Source organism: Lethenteron reissneri, chromosome 37, assembly GCF_015708825.2.
Source record: "Lethenteron reissneri isolate LAM-NWPU_2019-01 chromosome 37, ASM1570882v1, whole genome shotgun sequence".
Classification (NCBI taxonomy): Eukaryota; Metazoa; Chordata; class Hyperoartia; order Petromyzontiformes; family Petromyzontidae; genus Lethenteron; species Lethenteron reissneri.
The window spans coordinates 4,042,175-4,062,550 of record NC_083815.1 but is presented as its reverse complement, the minus strand read 5'-3'; positions in this window follow the sequence as shown (position 1 = coordinate 4,062,550).

Sequence of the window (20,376 nt, the reverse complement as noted above, 5' to 3'; positions counted from 1 at the left end):
TGGTCATACTTCACCCAACTGGTAATTGCGGCTTTACATATCACTCACCACTCACTGATGCTAGTCATGGCCAGGTATTTAACTCGGATCACTGGGTTCGTAGCAGAGTGCGCTAATCACTGTTTCACCACTCCACCTTCTCATTGCTTCAACAGGGGACATAACGCATTGCCGACTTTACGCGGGTTGACGTAAATTAAACATTAACCTCATGCGGTGCCTATTTATTTACGTTGTGGATTTAGAGCTTTGGCACAGTGGTAAGTGCACTGCACAAAGTAACCGGTGCGTTGAGTTCGAATCCTGGCCACGACTAACACCAGTGGTGAGTGACACCTCGCACTGGTACTAGGCCCTCCTTTCACTAATCCACACTAACCAGTGTGGTGAAGTATGGTCAAACAACCACTACGACTGAAAGATATGGGGAGGCCATCATCATTCCGTGCCTCCGATTAGCACGGCTGTCAACGTACGGTGCGAAAGAGTTAGTAGGTTAACGAAGAGCTGTCAACTATTATTATTACAATTATTACACATTATGTCGTGACCTTAACACCACTCCCATGCACTGACTAGCCGAAAAGACGCGGCTCTGCCTACATTGCCATGTAACCAAGCAGCGCTGGATGGTCTTGGTTTGTGTAAATGCACATATGCCGAAAAAGGAAAACCCACGTGGCACTGCGAGGTGATCTTCTTATCGCATTAGGAGTACACATCTGACAGTTCACCATGTGCAGTAAAGCAATAACGCGTCCCTGTACCATGCTCCAGACGTCTCGGAGTAAGTTGTTTGCATGTTGTGGTATTTGCTCGGAGCAAATTTTCCGAGCCAGTGCTAATGTACCACACTCCCCATCTCGCAGTCAATATTGGCAAAAAAAAACCCACGCACATTGGTTATTTGCGGTGAGGAAGCCCCAGCAATGGTGGATCATTGCCTTCTCCCACATCCATCCAAGCCTGAATTCCATCGCCATTCAAAACAGCAGTCGCCTAACCCATAATTACGCACGCAAACGCGCCAAGAAAACGACTGTACAGTACTGCTTTATCTTATCATAGTTGCCGAGTGCAGAACAACAGTCGAATTCGCCACTTAAGCCTATGCCACCTATTCTTTGGTTTTTTCGGTAAAGTCACGTAGATAAAATAATAATAACAAAAATTTAACGAATAAAATAAAAAAAAACAAAAAACACTCATTTAGACTGTAGCCTGGTTCTTAATCGGAGTGGGTGTACTGGCAGTCTATAATGTAGACTGTAGCAATGGTTATTAAGCTGGGTGAGCGTACTGGCAGTCTATAATGTAGACTGTAGCAATGGTTATTAAGCTGGGTGAGCGTACTGGCAGTCTATAATGTAGACTGTAGCAATGGTTATTAAGTTTGATGATTGTACTGGCAGTCTATAATGTAGACTGTAGCAATGGTTATTAAGCTGGGTGAGCGTACTGGCAGTCTATAATGTAGACTGTAGCCTGGTTCTTAACCTCGATGAGTGTACTGGCAGTATATAATGTAGACTTTAGCCTGGTTTTTAAGCTAGTGAGCATATTGGCAGTCTGTGATGTAGACTGTAGCAATGGTTATTATTAAACTGAGTGAGTGTACTGGCAGTCTGTAATGTATACTTATTCTTGGTTCTTTCAGTAATACAAATACATTTAAATAAAAACCACGACGTTTCGATCCCAACACAAGCGGTCGTCATCAGAAAAAGGGGGGTTAGCCTCTCAAGGCAAACTGTTTATAAAGGTCTAGAGATGGGCGTAGCCCAAGTGTGTCAGCAGCATGGGCAGGGCAGCTAATGTTAATGTAGGAGAAAGACAAGCAACTACACCAATCAAAGGGCCGCCAGGCAATCATTGCACCTCGCTCCACATACCCACACTGCCGACGGTGGAGGTTGACAAGAAAACACGATGGTACTTTGCAAGTCTACTGACTATCAACAAAGATTCGTTCGATAATTGTTTTTTTACCCTTCTATCTGGTCCAACCCGTGTGAGACTAGGCTCTCAGGAAAGCTGTCTCGGGTGTGGACCAATCAACTTCAAGGACATTGCATACATTATCAGAGTTATGTTTTTTGTTTGCATTATGACTGCAGGTATTGTGGTCTATGCAAACATGACTCCTTGTAAAAAATGTGTCAGTTTTGTTGCCAGATAGAAGGGTAAAAAACCAATTATCATTTTTTTTACTGGCAAATGAGGTTCCAATGGTGTTAAAGATTCGTTCATGAAGCCATCCATATATATAGACACAGACACAATTTCAACCGAGAGGATGGTTAGAAACTCAGCAATCATTGGAAAGATTTCATCAACCACTTTGGGTCATGACTTTATTTGTGTTTTCTTGTCAAGCTCCACCGTCAGCAGTGCGGATATGTGGAGCGAGGTGCAATGATTGCCTGGCGGCCCTTTGATTGGTGGAGACCCACTGCGTTGGCGTTGCTTTCTCTTTAATTTACATTAGCTGCCCTGCCCATGCTGCTGACACACTTGGGCTAAGCCCATCTCTAAACCTTTATAAACAGTTTGCCTTTAGAGGCTAACCCCTCTTTTCCTGATGACGACCGCTTGTGTTGCGATCGAAACGTCGTGGTTTTTGTTTATTACTGAAATAACCAGGTTACAGTCTACATAATAGACTGCCAGTACGCTCACTCAGTTTAATAACCATTGCTACAGTCTACATTATAGACTGCCAGTACACTCACTCCGATTAAGAAACAGGCTACAGTCTACATTAGTGTTTGTTTTGTTTTTTATTCATATTTTATTGTTATTTTTATTTTATTCCCTTTATTCTTTTATTATTATCTTTCTATCTACATGACTTTACCGAAAGAACCAAAGAATATGAGTCCCTGCAGTCACGAAAGTTTTAAGTCAAAACCTATACCACCTGTTTTACGCATGCTTCGTGGTCGCCCAAGCAAGCTTGATGCAGCCTCAACACTGCCTAGCTTCTCAGTTATTTATTTGTATCAAGATTTCTGAGCAGCCCCCCCCCCCCCCCATCATGGCTGTGAGCGGGAATCGAACTCGGGTGGCCGGGTTCGCCCATTGGCCTAAAACGCCTCGTGGACATCAACAAACATCACTGTTGAGGCGTGCTAGATAAGAGGGAATGCTTCATTGAATTGATCAAGGCCACAGTAACTTTAGATAAGAGACGATGGGAGGAAATTCGAGCGTCGAGCAGTGCGGGGTAAATGAGCAGAAAGGGAAGTGTTCTGACCTGCACTTGTTGAGCCTGGTCCTAGCTGGTAGAACGAGCCCTGAACATGAGTGGAAGAATCAATGAGTGAAGTTCATGTCAACAATGGCCATGGCAGTAGGGAAGTGTTTTCACCCGCAGTGTGGTGGCTGAACGCAGTCAGTCTGGCAGGTGGGGTGGATTATATAAACACGGGAGCATAGAGGTACGGTCCAGCAATTATTATTTTGCACTGCAAGGTAGTATCACAAACCCCGTGACAAACTCGCTTGCGTATGGCAGTATCCAGTCTCACAGCTGCCGTACAATCGATGTGATTTTGTCACGGGATAGGACATTTATTCACGTCCAAAATATACAGTAGGACATAGGTGCCTCCAATATGTGGGTTTTCGCCAGAGTTCAAAAGCAAAAAAGGAAACGTCAGACCCACTGGCTAGGATTCTCAATTGCTCACAGGGGATGTTTGTGGGAACGCGATGCGACGATGTGCGTGCACGAGAAGAGTGGTACTTTCAGGATGCCACGAACCTCGTGGGATTGGCATCACCCCTCCCACGTGATTCCCAGCGTGAGATACAAAAGTCACGAACGTGTCCTCTCGCGCGGCAAAAAGCAAAATCCGCACAGTTTTGCCCGTTGAATATGTAATTTAACAAGACTGCGAAATCTCGCGGAAACCGTCGCTGCAATTCGCGTCCGACAGATGAATTCGCAGAAGTAGTCTGTAGGTTTTGTCGCGTGTTGCGTTACACCACCCACCAATGTGTTTTTGGGGTTGTGACCACGTTTTGCTCTGTACGGCTGTCCAACATTTGGCTCCACGTACTGAGAACTTCTTCAACAGAAGCAGCAGCAGGAATAAGATAATGAGCTATGAAGTCACCGGAGCGAGTTACAATATTTAGAAGTTGCAAGATGAAAGTTACAATATAATATTTTTTGGAAATTCGTTGCTATTGCATTGCCACTATCATAGCCACTGACTCCTCAGCACTAAAGAAAAACGCAGCCTGGACTTGTGTACTTAAAGCATTGGCGTTTGCTTGACTTTTTTGGGTTCACATTGCCCCCCTTTAAAGAGATGTTAGATGACATCTGGAACGTGGACGACATGAGCTGCCTCCATCGTGCTGACGACGGAGTTGAACAGCTGTGCCCTAGTATGTTTTTTTCCTTTAGCTGTTAAAACCCGACCTTGTTACATGTTGTCAAAGGGCATTATTGCCTGCGAGGATACATATAATCCAGGTCATCATTACACGGATACTCTTTCTACTTTCGTGTAAGTGTTTCCACAGGAAATGTCCTTAGTTACACAACGAAATTGGGGTTCCTGCTGTTATGTTTTATTGTTGAGTGCAACTGAAGCTAAGGCGATGGGCTAATGACAGTTAATTTACGTTGGTTTTGTTTTACCTCGTGAACTCAACGCTTCTTTTTAATTTGGGTGCTGTTTGTGCGAAAGTGATATATGACAAAGGGCATTAAAGAGCTGTTTTCCACGTGTCTTCTTATTTTTAGAAGAGCTTGTTGTGCAGTTTCTACTTCTGAGAAATTTATTCTCGACTTGGTAAATTTTCCACTACTGATTGGTACTATGCGAAGACAGGCCAAGAAGGGCATGATAGATAAACACACATTAATTGATGCAAATGTTTACTTAATCAAGAGCAGTTCACAACGCAATCGACCTTTACTTTTAATAATCTACATGTATTCGCTTTGCAGAACGTATTAATCGGTTTTGGAAAAATGCAGTTGTTTTTTGTCGTAAGATCGTTGGGTTATTTTTAACTTTCGTGAGCATTTTCTCAAATAATTACAACCACATGTGTGCGTTGCAAAAGCCGCATTTTTATGCATGTACACCGCATCTTGAGCAAGCAGTGGCATTTATAGTTCATATTTCCAGATTAGCAACGCAACCTGCAACTTGTTGAAGGTGGCATCGTGAAATAGAGTTCCATGCCCATTGCAAATTTGAAATTCTTGTCAGTAAGCCTTGGCACGCCGTGACGTCTACCTTAAGGCAAATGTACACAGTTTAGACGGACGTGATATCGAATTGAAATTTACTCGACAATACTGTGCCTCGGCACACACAGCTCGGTTGTACATTATACACATTTTGTCAAGACGGGCTCGCAAAAAAACGGAAAAAGAAGATATTTTAGGTCCGAGGCGTGCCGCACATTCTGGCTACAAAATGTGATGGCGCATGACATTTTCCGATTAGATGCTCCGGAAAAACACGCTTTCATCAGAACGACGTCTTGCCATGCATGTCCTCTGATTTGCCCTTCGGGTAGGTGGCATTCGGCGTGGTTTTGCGATTAAAAAAAAAAAAGCCTTGCTACTTTTGACCAAAATGTCCTCTGTGGAAAATGAAACGCGGTACACATTTTCCCGTTTAAAGTCAAGCTCGCATCATAAGTATAATTCACACCGCTTATTTTTGCGATTTAATTATCGCTTTGTCGCTGGCGGAAACCACGTCGCTGAGGGTGTGCGTAACGGGCAGTGGGAGGGTTAGGAGAGTTCAGAAGGTTAATGTCAGCTATCAGTGACCTACTCTCGCAAGCGAGTAATAACCGATTTCTGTGGGAAATGGGGATTTAACTGAGATTTAAAGAAAAACCCTCGCACGCCCCCCCCCCCCCACCACACTGAATTATCCATCACTTAGAGAGGATAGAGGGGATTGACTCCCACATTATGTGCATAGCTCATGAGAAAATCCACCCAATTGCCGTGACTTTCATGACACTCATTCATATTTTCCCAAAGTCTGGCCAATTGCATCCACAAATCGATATCTGTAAACACTCAAACAGATTACAAAGTTTCCCTTTTAATGAGCATAAACGAAAGTATTTGTCTTGATCTAAACTTTTTTTTTTCTTTATCGTTAGTATTATTGTAGTTTTAAAACCCTCCACTGTGTTTTCTGGTTATACTGTGCATACCTGTCAACTCCTTATCAGTGACTACCTTATTACAGACCAATTCAGACCTTATTGGTCACCCCGTGCCCTTATAAGTCTCAACGTCCATCCTAAAAAGTCCCATCACAAGGGAGAAACACAAACAAATAGACAAACAGTTTGTCCACCTGAAGACGGAAGCTTGTGTTGCCTCCGAAACGTCGTGATTTTTATTTTATTTTACTTTTATTAATTTTAATGTTTTACCTACGTGACTTTACCGGAAAAAACCTAAGAATATGAAACAGTTTGTGCCCATATTGAAACGGCTGTGCGCCGTATGGACCTGAGAACTGAATTTCCCCTTACAAGAATACGGGTACCACCGTATGGGCTGACAGCAATGTACGACAATGTTGCTGTACAATAGTTACGACGGATTATCTGAAGTTCGTGGATTTAAATTGCACTCGACCATTCTTTAAAAAAAAACACGCAAAACATTTACAGAAGCGTGGCTTGAGCTCATGTTGCATATTAAGCTACGCTCTTTTACGAAACCAACCATGGCACCAGAGGCAAATTACGACAAAGCGCGATGTGTTTATCTTAGTGGTGGTAGACTACGGCATGGGAATAGGCGGTTTTAAACGTTTATGTTGTGCGCGGCGTTGCAAAGATCAATTAAAATGTATGAATTAACCGTTTTCGTTCGCGAGGTTCGAGCACTAATACAACCGAAACAACCAGAAAAGCAAAATAGAATGCATATTTTTAAACGGTTCTGGAAAACGCCAAGCAGTGTTTACAGAATTCCACAGCCAAATACGCCAGCAATGATCGTGCCCTAAAAATAACATATTTTTGCCTCTTCCCGATTTAGCTTCCCGTGGGAAATATTTTAAACGATGTAAAAATTCGAGGCGTGCCTGGAAGCAAAGTGTGGAAGTGTGATGTTTGTCGTAAGTTGAGGTTACAGAGCATGGAATGGGACAGCCTAATGGGTTTGTGAAGAAAAACTAATAATAATGTTGGAACATTTGATGCCATCTGGCTGAGACGTTTTTGAAATTGCTACTTATCTCACGCAGTGCAAGCAATGCGGTGCTTTTGAGCAAGGTTACGTTGGCTCCTTTATACCATGCATGAGGGCATACGATTAGGGCCCCTGGCGAAAATGCACCTGATTGAACAAATAGCTGCGACAACTACCCATCGTGTGCTTGGGAGATGTTTCAATATCAATGGGAGGTGATTTCGATGTATCTTCTCTGCATTCAAATGAGCTCAGCGACCACAGTAGGGTGACTGTGCACGGTTTGACACTCCGTAGATTTATTTTTTGTGACAGTCAAATCCGTTTGTCCGTTTTTTTGACAGAACAACGTCCAATGTAGTCGCTGTTGTCAGTATTATTTCGTTTTTGAATGCAGATTCATTATTTTTTTGCCATTATTCCCTCCGGAAATTGCAGTTTCACTGAGGTGGATCGGAGCTTGCACGACTTTAACGCTGTGCTTGCCATTTGGGCTATTTTGATAAGAATGTAAAAATACGGCAAAACGTAAATACATTTAATGCTTCGTTATCTGGGTTGTGGCTTCACCGTCCTCGTGACGAAATAAATCAGTTTTTTTATTTTCATTTTTTATTTCTAATTTTTATCATTTTTTATTTTAGGCTGCTCTTCACTCATCAGCGGTCAGTGACTCGGTTCCCAAGTTAACCGACTAGAACTTTCTACGTCTTCACCGTCGTTTGATTCACGGAGACAATGCACGTGTTTCTCATCGCCGAATTCACACCGCTTTGCCTGATCTATTTTCTATTTTGCATTATCTAGTATGGACAATTAAAAACTCTCCAGTAGTGTGCTAGTGTGGTCTTCCAGAACAGACCGTATAGAACATATAACGACGTAATGCCCCGATCCACAAAAACAAACGAAAGAGACATAACGGGGATATACACCGCTACTGCTGACGCGGTTATGTGGCTTGGCCACCTGAAAGTTAAATTGTAGTTGTTGCTCTACGACAGAAGAAGATTATCTATTGACAGTGGCTTGGTTACATTTTCTCTACTTTGCACTCAGATCGTGTTTTTTGTAGTGTTTGTTGTTGTAACCTGCTGACCCGTCATTGCTGGACATCTGTGAAAAAGAGCTTTTTAGCTCATAGGATTCCTCCAGGATAAATAAAGATTCTGATTCTAATTTACGTTTATTCTGTTACCCCGGTCACCCCTATCCTCCATTAACCTGGATAATCGACAGCTGACGGTACATTCCTTTTTTGTGCAAGTATCTATCCGATATATTCGCGTTCAGAACTACAGGTTTATGAGTTCAAAAGAAAAACACATTCTCGAAAAAAAATCCCATGAAATATGATTTTTTTTTCTTCATGTATATATAAACGGCTTTGAACGTGTTGAAAATAACTTCACGCAGACTACCCCCACTGGCATTGCGTACGCAAGTTCTGCTGCAAGGGAGCTAGACGCCAATAGATTCACACTCTCTCCTGGGCCATGCCGCGATGTGAAATCGGCGTGCACGCAACGCGAAAATGCCGCAGGGCTCTGGTTGGCAGGCTGCAAATTAATTACGCGAATTAACGCACAGCACTCACAATATATAACCTGGAAACTGGCCGCTTTAACTGATTAATGCCCCCCCTCTCCTTGAATTGCCAGAGGTGCACACAGGGGTAGTAGCCCTGGAGAGAGTTGGGAGACGTGGGGGGGGGGGGGGTGACTGAAGTGTGCCGTTCGATGAGACGATGGTGGAGGACCTCGTTCAAAAAAGTCCTCCAACAACGCCACCACCCCACCAACCACCCGGCAGCCGGTACCGGATACCCGCCCCCTATTTAACCGGACGATGTGCCCCCCCCCCCACTCCCATACGAAACATTCCCCACAGGGAGAGACACGAGCACAGAGGGCACAACCCGCAAACCGTCCCCCCGGCTGGGTGTCCTCTCGCCTGGAACACTCGGGCTTGCGATGGGTTCAATACAACACAACAAGAACAACGACAACAACAACATTGCACCGACACCTTGTCCACAGCCAAGCGGTGATTGAAACGCGGTGTGCGAGCGTCGCGCCGCGAGGTGAAGTGCACACACTCGTATAAGAGGATCGTAAATTAAATAAATCACTCCCCTCCGGTGGCCAGGGTGGCTTAGAGGTCAGAGTGCTGAGCTGGTACTGCTGTTCCAATCCAGTGATTGAATTTCGGGTTCTCAAGTGTAGTGAGTTGATGATCTCAGCACAAAAGGAAGAAAAAAAACCCCATCGTAATAGAAATTAGGTTCTGCAGTTAATTTGCCGTGTGACAAACATCACTGTCATATGGAGAGGGGGTGGGGGGAGTGCTGCCCCCTACCGTGTGGGCCAGAGGTCACTGGAAAAAAAAACTCAGATGTAGCTCGATGATATCTGATTTCATGGACTCTTCTCCAACACGAGCTGCTTCGCAAGAGATCCTAACAGATGTCTCTGGCTCACGGCATGACACCGATTACACAATTGGATATTTTTGGGGCACAAACGACAAAACAATCTCGAAAATAAAATCACCTTCAATTGCAAATCTGCCTCTTGGTCTTCCAGACGATCGGCTAACCAGCATGATTTATTGAAACAAGCAAACTCGTCGAGGGGTTAATTCACATCATCCTGTTTTTTCAGACTTTGGACAAGAATGAGTGCTATTCTGTGCTATCATTGACGAATCTGTTTAACATGTAGGCTTTCACGACAAATATTATCCATAATGCAGGTTTTTGGGTTAGATCGCGTAAATGTGTCGTTAAACCCGTCACCACCCGACACAGCCAATTAGTTAGGTTTGTTTCGTAAACAGAACAGCTACAAATCTGGCCGTCGCCTGATGATGCTAGTTGTAATAACTGGCGAAACGTCGTACTCGAATTGTAAATGTCGTGGATTAACTCCCGAACACACCGGTGTGCTGTACGACTGACGAATTGGCACGTTAGTAACGTGACAAACCTTACTAATTGGCTTCGTCAGGTGGTGGCGGGTTGAACGACACATTTATATATTTACGCAATCTAACACAAATCAACCTTTATTATGGATTGACGAATCTGTAGATTTTTAAAAAATATATATTTGTACCAGAAGTAGGAAAGTCAAGTGTTTGCATTTTATTGAGTGGTCGCTACGCATGCAAGTATGTTTAACTAATTTTCGCACCGCATGTAGCCAATCGTGCTAATCGGAGGTGCTGGGTGGTTTTGTTGTTGTTGTTGTTGTTGACAAAAGCAAGCTCAGCGTGGACCCGACTATGATGCCCAGAGGCCTCACTGCAAGCCCTCCTCCTGGCTTGCTGAAGTGAACATTTAGTCAGGGGTAGCGTCCCTTGACACAGGCGGTACGGTGGAAACTGCCGCACCTGGAACGGGAACTTTTTTAAAATCCATGTACCCACTTTCCCACACCCATCACGAGTGGTCAAACTACTTTGCCATCCCGGGGGGAATGATACAGGCAGAGGAGCGTTTAACCCCAGCGAGAGGTTAACCAGTCCACAACACATGTGCGTCAGTATTCGCAATGTTTATTCTTGAGCGGTCACCTGCCATATTTGGACCATTCCACATTTCGTGGGGGGGTTTGTGTTTCCCCGCAGGTCTGTCTTTCCACGCTGGAATGTGCTCAGCGGATGGGCATTCGGATCGGTTGCCACCTCTAAGCTGCAAAAAAACCCGCACATATCGTGGGAGAAGAATGTCTCGCAATGCCATAAAAGGGTAGGTTCAGGCCCTGCACAAAGGCTTGCTCACACCTCTGCTGACACAGGGGCCTCAGCTAGCGGGAGCTCTATGGAAGCTCCTGTAGAAAGTATTTGGCCTACTCTTCCACGCTGACAAAACGTCTTGGGAGACTCAAAGTGAAGCCTGCGTTGAGGGGTATGTTATTATGCGACTGACAATAGGCACAGAGATTTTAATGTCCCGCGAAGCGTTAAAGATTTTTTTTCAGGACAGCCGTTTCCACAAAAGGATGATCCCGGGAAAAAACAGGACAGGTGGCAACCCTGGTACAAGGTGTGCCCGTATCACACGAAGCAGCAGGGGGGGGGTGGCATGAACGTGTTTTAGCGTTTCTAATATCAATTAGGCCCATGAGCCAGATGGTGCCCAAGGATGCTACACAAGTTGTATAAATATTATAAAGTGATAAATGTTTTACACGCGGTGTCCTTACGGTACGGCCAGCTCCCCCGTCTGGCTGCTCTCTGCTGTGTTACTTGGCTCAAAGTTTGGCGTCTTCGTTTAACTCAGCGATGCACTATTTACGTACGAGTGATTTTTGGAAAGAAATATTTGTTAACGTTTATTTTTAAAATATTCAGGCTGCTTGAAATATCGCATCTCTCCGATGGTATTTTGTAAAACAATTATTGCTTTGATTGAGGTCATCTTCAATATCCCTCAACTCATACCCGAGGTCGTTAATTTTAAAAGCAGGCATGCTACTATTCATACAGCAGCGGAATGATCATGGTTGATGATGTAACGATTCACTCCCACCTCAGTGATTCTATGAATTGTAATGATTCTAGGTAGCGATGTGGTACAATAATAAACACATTTTAAGTCTCGATTTGGCATTGCATTCGTTTAATTTCTCATTTATCTCGTTTGTACAACGTTGTCCTCTCCATTAATCATAGTTTTTGTGGGGTATAATTTGCGTAAACAAATAAAGTATTATGTTCACGGTTCATTGCTTGTGTCATAAGTATGGGAATGTATTCCAATGTATTAATAAAGTCTTTGTTAGTACTTACGAAGCAGCAAACATTTATTCCACATTCAACCAGCAACACTGAAACCTTTTGCAATGCCAATGTGTATAAGTTGTGGAAGTTTTCTTGCCACCCAGAGCCCATCTTCTGACTATGTTATCTCAAAGTCCACTTCACACTTTATGGAGTGCAAATTGTTTCATGCCTAGCACCAGGGTCCGTGCAAACCACATCACACCACTGGTGCAGATGACAGGAAGGAATGAAGACACGGATTGGCAGTGCAAGTGAAGAGGAGAGGCGAGACGGATGGCATCAGCAGAACAGAGACTGCCGGCGGGAGAGAAGCGAAAAGAGGAGAGATGAGATGGGAATGAGTAGCAGAGGAGTGATGATGAAGAGAAGAGGTGGTGACAAGATGGGCGGAGGGCATCAACAGAACAGAGAGGGTGCGAGAGAGAGGGAGATATCATCCGAAAGATTAGATAAGCGAGGTAGGCAGGATCCAAGAAATGCAGAAACTTGTATGCGAGTGTAAGTATTTTTTTTTTACATGCATTGGCAGGGCATTTTAACAACATCAAAACCCTGCATCACGACATTCAGACGTACTGCATGAAATAGTCTGGTTAAATGTGTCTTGTGAAATGAGTGTTTCTAGCACAGGGCCGATCGAGTCTAACAAATTCCAACGGGTCATGTGGTACAGAAAATAAATTGTCACATTTTGCAATTAATATTGTACAATGCTTCATCAAACTATTGCTGGATCAAGGCCTTCCAATACCTTTAAGTCACGGGATTGTTTGACCATACTTCACCACACTGATAAGTGCGCGTTGGTGAAGAGGAGGCCCACAACTAGTTTAGATATCACCTGCCACTGGTTTCAGCCCTGGACTCAAACTCAGGTCACCGCATTCGTTGCGTGATGCGCTAACCACTGCACCACCACTCCAAACGCAACATTTATAAAGGTCCTCCACGAAAAACACGTGTGCCTCACAGTGCACTTGACCAAACGATATCCTGCTCAAGTCAGCATTGAGGTGGTGACCATCTCCTGTTTACAGACCTGAGCCAGTGGCGGGGTGGGGTGTTGGAATTCACATTCCTATGGCAAGGGCAAGTCTATCCTTAGGACACCCACTAACGGGCTCAGTCAACCCCCTGGCCAGGATTTCAACTCGGACCTTTCTGAGTGCGCACCTCCGCTCGCTCTACAGCCGAGCCACCTTTGTCGCTTGCCGAGGACCACTGCCGCTGTGCTTATTCTCATCCTGTTGAGATCTTTAACCTTTCTTTTGTTACTGCAACGTACGCGAGCCCCGGGGGAGGGCCGGGGGTCGGGGGGGTGCAGAGGAATGCGTTTGTTATTTGCGCGGAGAGCGCGCGCGTGCGTGCGTGCGCGCTGATGTTGTCACACTGTGGTTGCCATGGATTTAGCACGAGACGTGCAGTTTGTTGGGGCGGGATACGTGTGCTGGATACAGAGACTTTCTGGACCAAATTGACCCAGCGGAGTGTGAAACGTTATTATTCCATAGGTTCGAGAGGAGCGAATGTTCGTCACGGTCAGAAAGGAAATAAGTTGGCACGGGGCGGCAGGCGCCGAAGGGACCGTCACACTTTAAGTAATCAGGATTGGGTTACTCGGGGTGTAATACACACATCAATATTTATTTATTAATTCATAGCCAAGGCAATTTTATGCTTCTGCCGACACCAAATGTTGTCTTAATTTCCGATACGTGCGTTTATTTCGAAGTGGCTTATTTTTTTTGGGACGAAAATAAATATGCCCAAAAGGTGGGGAGAGGGTGGGGGGCGGGGGGGGAAACACATTTTATAGGAGCTACGTTTGTGATGTTCCAATGATGGTGCTCTCCGAATGAGACCACCATCCTGCTGGGCTCCTGCAGATAGCAGTCTCGCCGAAATTTTTGCCGACTATTCCAAGAAGAGACGCCACAGAAGTTTCGCAAGGCACCGCAACGTCCCGTTCTTTTATGCTGCGGGCAGATTGCTTTGCTGTGTGCCCGCAGTCACATAGGCATATCATTCCTGCAGAGCTGGGTTTTAATAACCCAAGTGCAGTTTGAAATTTTTTAATATATATTTCTTGTACAGTCACTGCTGACCACATAACTGAGGCCAACACAATCAACTCTGTACAATTGTTTTTTTACCCTTCTATCTGGCAACAAAACTGACACCTTTTTTACAAGGAGTCATGTTTGCATAGACCACAATACCTGCAGCCATAATGCAAACAATATATGCATTGTCCTTGAAGTTGATTGGTCCACAGTTTTGTTGCCAGATAGAAGGGTAAAAAAACTATTATATTTTTTACTGGCAAATGAGGTTCCAATGGTGTAACTCTGTACAGTTAAGAAAACGTGTAAATGTATAAATGTTTGGCTCTTTGTCAACCTACTGCTGGATGAAGGCATCGCCACGCCGTGTCTGCCATGTGAGTTGTTGTGACCATACTTCACCATGGTGATCAGTGCGGTTTCGGTAAAGGGATAGGCCAGAACCGCTTCATATATCTGTCACTGCTGACGTCAACCATGACAAGGAATTGAACTCAGGACGCCATGTTCATAGCGCGGCGCTTTAACCAGAGCGCAGCTGCTCAAACTCTGGTTTAAAATCAAGTGGGAAGGCAAAGATCTAACGGCGGATTTCCCCGTCACTCTGACTTCGTGGCTTCACCGGAGTCACCTTTCTTGGTCAGAGATTTACGAAGTATTGCCGCACTTTATTGCCACGTGCTAATGGAGGTAAAGATGGGCCACAAAGCTGCCAAGGTGATTTTACTCATCTCTCCTGGCCCCGCGGATTTATGTGCTCATTTCAACACCTCCCCCCACCCCCCCTCGAACCATCGCAACGACGCTGGAAGGGACAAAACCTCTGACAAACGTTCGAAATAATGCACGTCCAATTTCTTGCGCTGTGCACGGCGCATAAAAGCGCCGATCTCGTGCGCGGGACGGCAGAAGGCGCCTCGTTGGATAAATGAAAAAAAAAATCATGAGAATTTATGTGCACGCGCCGCCGATAGCCATCTGGACGCAGCGACCTGCTAATAAGGAAGGTCTAAGGAAGGACGCGACCGCACTTGGCCATTACCGGCCCCGTGTATTGACGGGGTGAGAAATAATGGGCCCATCGCGTGCAGGTGCCTTGAGCCCATCTGGGTTTTGGAAAACGCGTCACCGAGGGCTCAGGCAAAGCCTTAATTAAGACGAGTTGCGCGCAAAACCGCACGAGACGTGCTCGCGCGAACGGCGCGAGGTGCTGGCCGCATTTAGCGGTGCGCGCTCGTGAAATTGAGGAGCGTTGGGTTTTTGCATTCGAGGGGAGCAAGCGGCGATGCACTTCATCATTACCGGATCACGATCGAGGGCCACGTGAAGGTCTTCCAATGTCGACGTCGTCTCTCTTGGGGATCTTGCAATGCGGCAATTGTCCGGCACGTGCGCTCACGAGGTGTTCTCTCCTTCGGCTGCCACTCCATCGTTCGTCTCGACCATAGGCCATCACCCATTCGAGTGACGTGGACTGCCCAAGCCCCCCTTGGTTTTCATATCAATAAATAAGATGTCTTTAAAAATGTGCATATGTACGTATGGTGAACTTATTTTGCGCCGTCCTTAGCCAACCGTGCTAATTGGAGGTGCGGGGGAAGGACAACAAACTAAACAGAAAAATCAGTTCGAAAGAAGTGCGTTTTCAATCGAGATTTAAAAGTTGCATAGCTCCAATGGCTTCCTAATTTCGGAAGGAAGAGCGTTCCAGACGGCCGCAGAAGCGCATCTGAAAGCGCATCGCGATGCGGTGACCACCGCCGTCTTTGTTCGACTGCGAGCCAGAAGCCGCTGCTGCTGCAAGGATGACCGGAGTTCATGCGATGATGGTTTATGCTCATTGATCAGATCATATTGTGGTTCATTTGTGGCAAGCGTTTCGTGTGCAATGAGTGCCACGGAAATATGAAACCTGATCCACGCGTTCCTCGTTCGGTCTCTCACTGTAATGCATTCACCTCCACCATGCTTCTCAGCGCACGCCGGCACGTTGCTTTTGATGCACTTCACAATCATCTAAAATACGAACAATCCCTGAGACAAGGCACCCAAACATATTGCCACCCATGCCTCCCCACAATGCCAGCCGGCAGCGAGCGATCCCAAGCGCAGCAGCATCTCGCCGTGCGCCATTCCGTTCGAGCTAATGCAAAGCTTGCCCTCTCGTACGCTTACGCACGTGAGAGATTCTTCGAGACAATTCGCTTTTCGTGCCAATGTCACGGTGAGAGTAAATACATTCCCCCACTACTTCAAAGCAGCTTTCTCTAATTAGTGCCGCACCACACTGTGGGACTGTTTGTAGCGACGATGACGAAGTGGATGGGTTACTCGATGGGTAGCGAGTATGCTGTGCAAACGCATAACACATTCACGCAAACATCTGCATACAAATACAAAGCCCCCCCCGTATAGCCTTAACAGACTTTTTGGGGCAAGTGCTGTCAGCGAACACGTATGAAGGCCAACACAGCACACGACGGGGTGGGTGACCAGTACCACGCCCGGCCGCCTTTGTCTCCCGAGTGACGATGTGTACGCATCGCACCAGGTACTCAATTGAGGCTGAGTCGACCTAAGGGAGGCCCAGGACTGGCTCAAATAATTGTCACTGGTGTTGGCCGTGAGCCAGGGTTCGTAGCTCAGCGTGATAACCGCTACACTATCGCTCCCGACACACACAAACACAACGCACACAATTTTTCAAATGCGCATTCACTGCATTAAATGGCAATATCTGGCATATTTTCATTTATCTGGCGTAGGAATGCCTCAAGTGCATATCTGACATTTGCTGTGCTGTCCCACGGAGTGAGCACAGCAACGCTTGATGTAAATGCTAGATTGCTAATTCTCCAGCTGGATGCGATTCAGACAAAATGAGCAGTTAATTAATTTAATATCAGCGCGACAGCTCGGGGAGCATTACCCGGCGCGTCATCATTTCACATTAAATGTTCGCTCCTCGCCTTAGCCTTCTCCGGAGCAGGGGAGTGGGTGGTGGGGGGGGTAAGGTGGAAAAGCGAACCCAGTTTTTTTTTCGGGTTACAAATCGCCACGGGAGCTCCACTACGTGACGCGCCAGCACAATGGACCCCCCTCTGCTAATATCTTAGGACACTCGCACGCGGCCGCACTGGTTTGCAGCGTTGGCCTTTGGGCGAATGCGATGGACGGCAGTTCAAGAGGTTGAATCCTGACCCCCCCCCTCCCCCCCCCAACGCTCAGAGCAGGAGTCGAGCCTCGACTGCCGTATGTTGCTGGTCTCGCGCCAGGCCCCTCTGCAATGAGCAATTACATGGCCAGGCGACCGGGAAATGCATTAGCGTCACCGCCGCCCAACTCCATAACCGTAAACATGGAAAATGATTTGCTTTGACATGAAGAGAGAGAGAGGAGGAGGAGGAGGGTGCAGGGGGGTGGGACGGCGCGGGGTGGGATGCTGAGGGCGTGGAGGCGGTTGAAGAGAGCAAATGAAAAGGATTTAAGAAAGGGAAGAGAGACAGCCCTTGGGCTTGGATTTATGGTCGGGTTTCTTTCGGAGATAAGGAAGCTCCTGATGTGCTTTCGCTACCGACCGACCGTGGCGAGCGATTTGCATATTTTCCAGTAAACAAATGTGAAATGTATCGGGTTTTGCGAAAGTTAAGCGGTTAATCAGTTATATCGTCAATTGCCTAATCAATGCAATGACCGGATAGCCAGTTATGGCAGCTGAAATGAGCTGAAGCGGTCGGTTCCCATAAATGTATCTGTCTTGTCGCGTAAATTGATGTTATTAATGCAATACATCTGCACGTGTGTGATTTTATATGCATTATAAATTGTAATGATATAGAGGGCTGAGCCTGTTTGTTGCACTTCATTTTCAGGGCCGTGCAAATATTAAGTACTAAATAAAGCAAATATTAAGTACTAAATAAAGCAAATATTAAGTACTAAATAAAGCAAATATTAAGTACTAAATGAAGTAAATATTAAGTACTAAATAAAGCAAATATTAAGTACTAAATTAAGCTATAAAAGTGTTTTGTGATTATGCCATTGCCTATAAAGAAAATAGATTTTTTTTTGTTAACTTGTAAATGTGAACTAAATATATTTCACTAGAATGTTTGTATATACCGTACTGAGGTCTACACGTTCCTGCACCCACCCACACGGACCCACATGGTGAAGTATGGTCAAACAGCACAGAATAGAGAGGCTTTCATCGAGTGGTGGATTGACCAACGGTTTCAATTACCGTATTGCAATTATTATTATCTGCCTTTATAATTCGAAATCCCGAAACTTAATAAATGAAGTTGCTATTGACCATTGAATCATGGTTACAAACTGCGTCACGTCTGCACGTGGCAACTCGTAAACACAGCGCCGCCAGCTACCTCCGAGTTCGTATCTGAAAACTCCCCTGCAGGTTTGTACCATAACATGCCTCATCATAATATTGTATATATATTTAAAAAATCATCAATTAGTTTATCTACATTTCACATATATACGTATATCATTTTAACCGTATCTTAAACATACATTACGTGATATAAATGTACCTAATAATAAGGCTGTTTTTAAAACCTTCCTGTATGGCCTATCTACATGTAAAAATCAAACGTATTTAATCCATCAACCTATTAGCCTTCCAGACGTATGTTAACCAACAGAGTTTATTCAAACCAAACTCTCACAGCGCAGCTCATTTCCATCAATCTGTTTTTTTTCAAGCAGTCTACTAGGAGAAGTGCTATTATGTCATACCAGCTTCAGTCTTGATTTGAAGCTTTCGTGACTGCAGTAACGTAGATAGAAAAAATAACAAAAGAAAACACGACTTTTCGGTCGCAACACAAGCGTCCGTCTTCACTAGCTTGTTTGCCCAACCTAGGACGGAAGCTGTAATATTTACGAAAAAAATGATCAGAGTAAAATTGTATCTTGCGTAAATTTAATGGCAGTGAATCTTGCACAAAATATGTCATCAAACACTTCACTGCATTTCACTGTAGCACTGTATATAACTGACCTTCAATTTGTTCAAATTCACTGCTCTGATAGTTTATTCTCTTCTGCTTTCGGTCGCTGGGGTTGAAATAAATTGGAATTAGATACAATATCTGGAAAATCACCGAGAAATGTCAATTCTACCATAATGTAGAAGCATAAATTAGACTTACCTTTTGTCTCAAGTGCTGAAGAAATAAATAAAGACACCAAATCCACTTTGTTGCTGCGTATAATTATTTATTAGATTCACTTTCAATAAAGAAACGTCAAACTTTAAGCGAATTCGCAAAAAAAAAATTCCAATCGATATTCTTCTGCGTGAGTGTAAAAATCCACCTGCTCATGAATATTAATGATGGGGGGCGGGTGCGGCATGTGGAGTGACGTCACGCGCGTTATACACAAACAGACATTTTTGGCTCATTATTGTAGTAATGAAGAATAGCCATCGCTTCTATATATTTGTGTCATTTAAGGCCACGGTGTTTTTGACCAATGTGTTGCAATTTGTGCTTGCACCATTATCAGTGGGATCTGCATACAACGAGGATTTCGGAGCATTTAGTAGATACGCTCCTGGCTTTGGAGAGCATCACCGCATAATTTGCGTGTCAGACAAAGTCAAGGCAAGAAGAAGACTACGGTGGTTCTGGAATCTTTCTAGAATGGACGCGGACAGGATTCCCATTCAATGCGTCGCGATGCAACACAAGGGTGGCAGGAAGCGGGGTGAGTCAACGATTGAGAGCCATGCGGGTGGATGCGGCAGCTGGAGATCTAGATGGGAAGGATTTGAGATTAAACGAAGCAGCAATATCCTGGCTCAAAGAGATCCACGGTGAGAATTCTTTCGGCCTCATCATCAACAAAGAACTGGCAGAGACACAATATGGTGACGATGATGTATTTCTTAACAGTTTAACACGTAGGCTTTCGCGACCAATATTATTCTTCAGTGAATTATTTTTTCCTTTGCAAACGTGACGCACATTTGTTTACTGTTTGGCCGTGTCGGGTGGTGGAGGGTTACGACACATTTATAAATAACGTGATCTAACCCAAAAACCTTAACACTGGTAACATGTAGTCCCAAGATACTAAAATGTGGACGTATTTTTTTCGAAGCAAAAAAATTTGTATGAAAAGCAATTGCTGGCTATGACTTCCCCTCCCCCCTCCTCAAGCCCAAATCCTTTCTGACCCTTGCTCTGCTCTCCCTCTGCGATTGCCTCTTCCCTGTGACCTTCACTTCCTCCTCCTCCTCCTCTCTTCCCTTGCTCACAATGGCTTTCTCTCATCTGCATAAGTGAGGTTAATTCG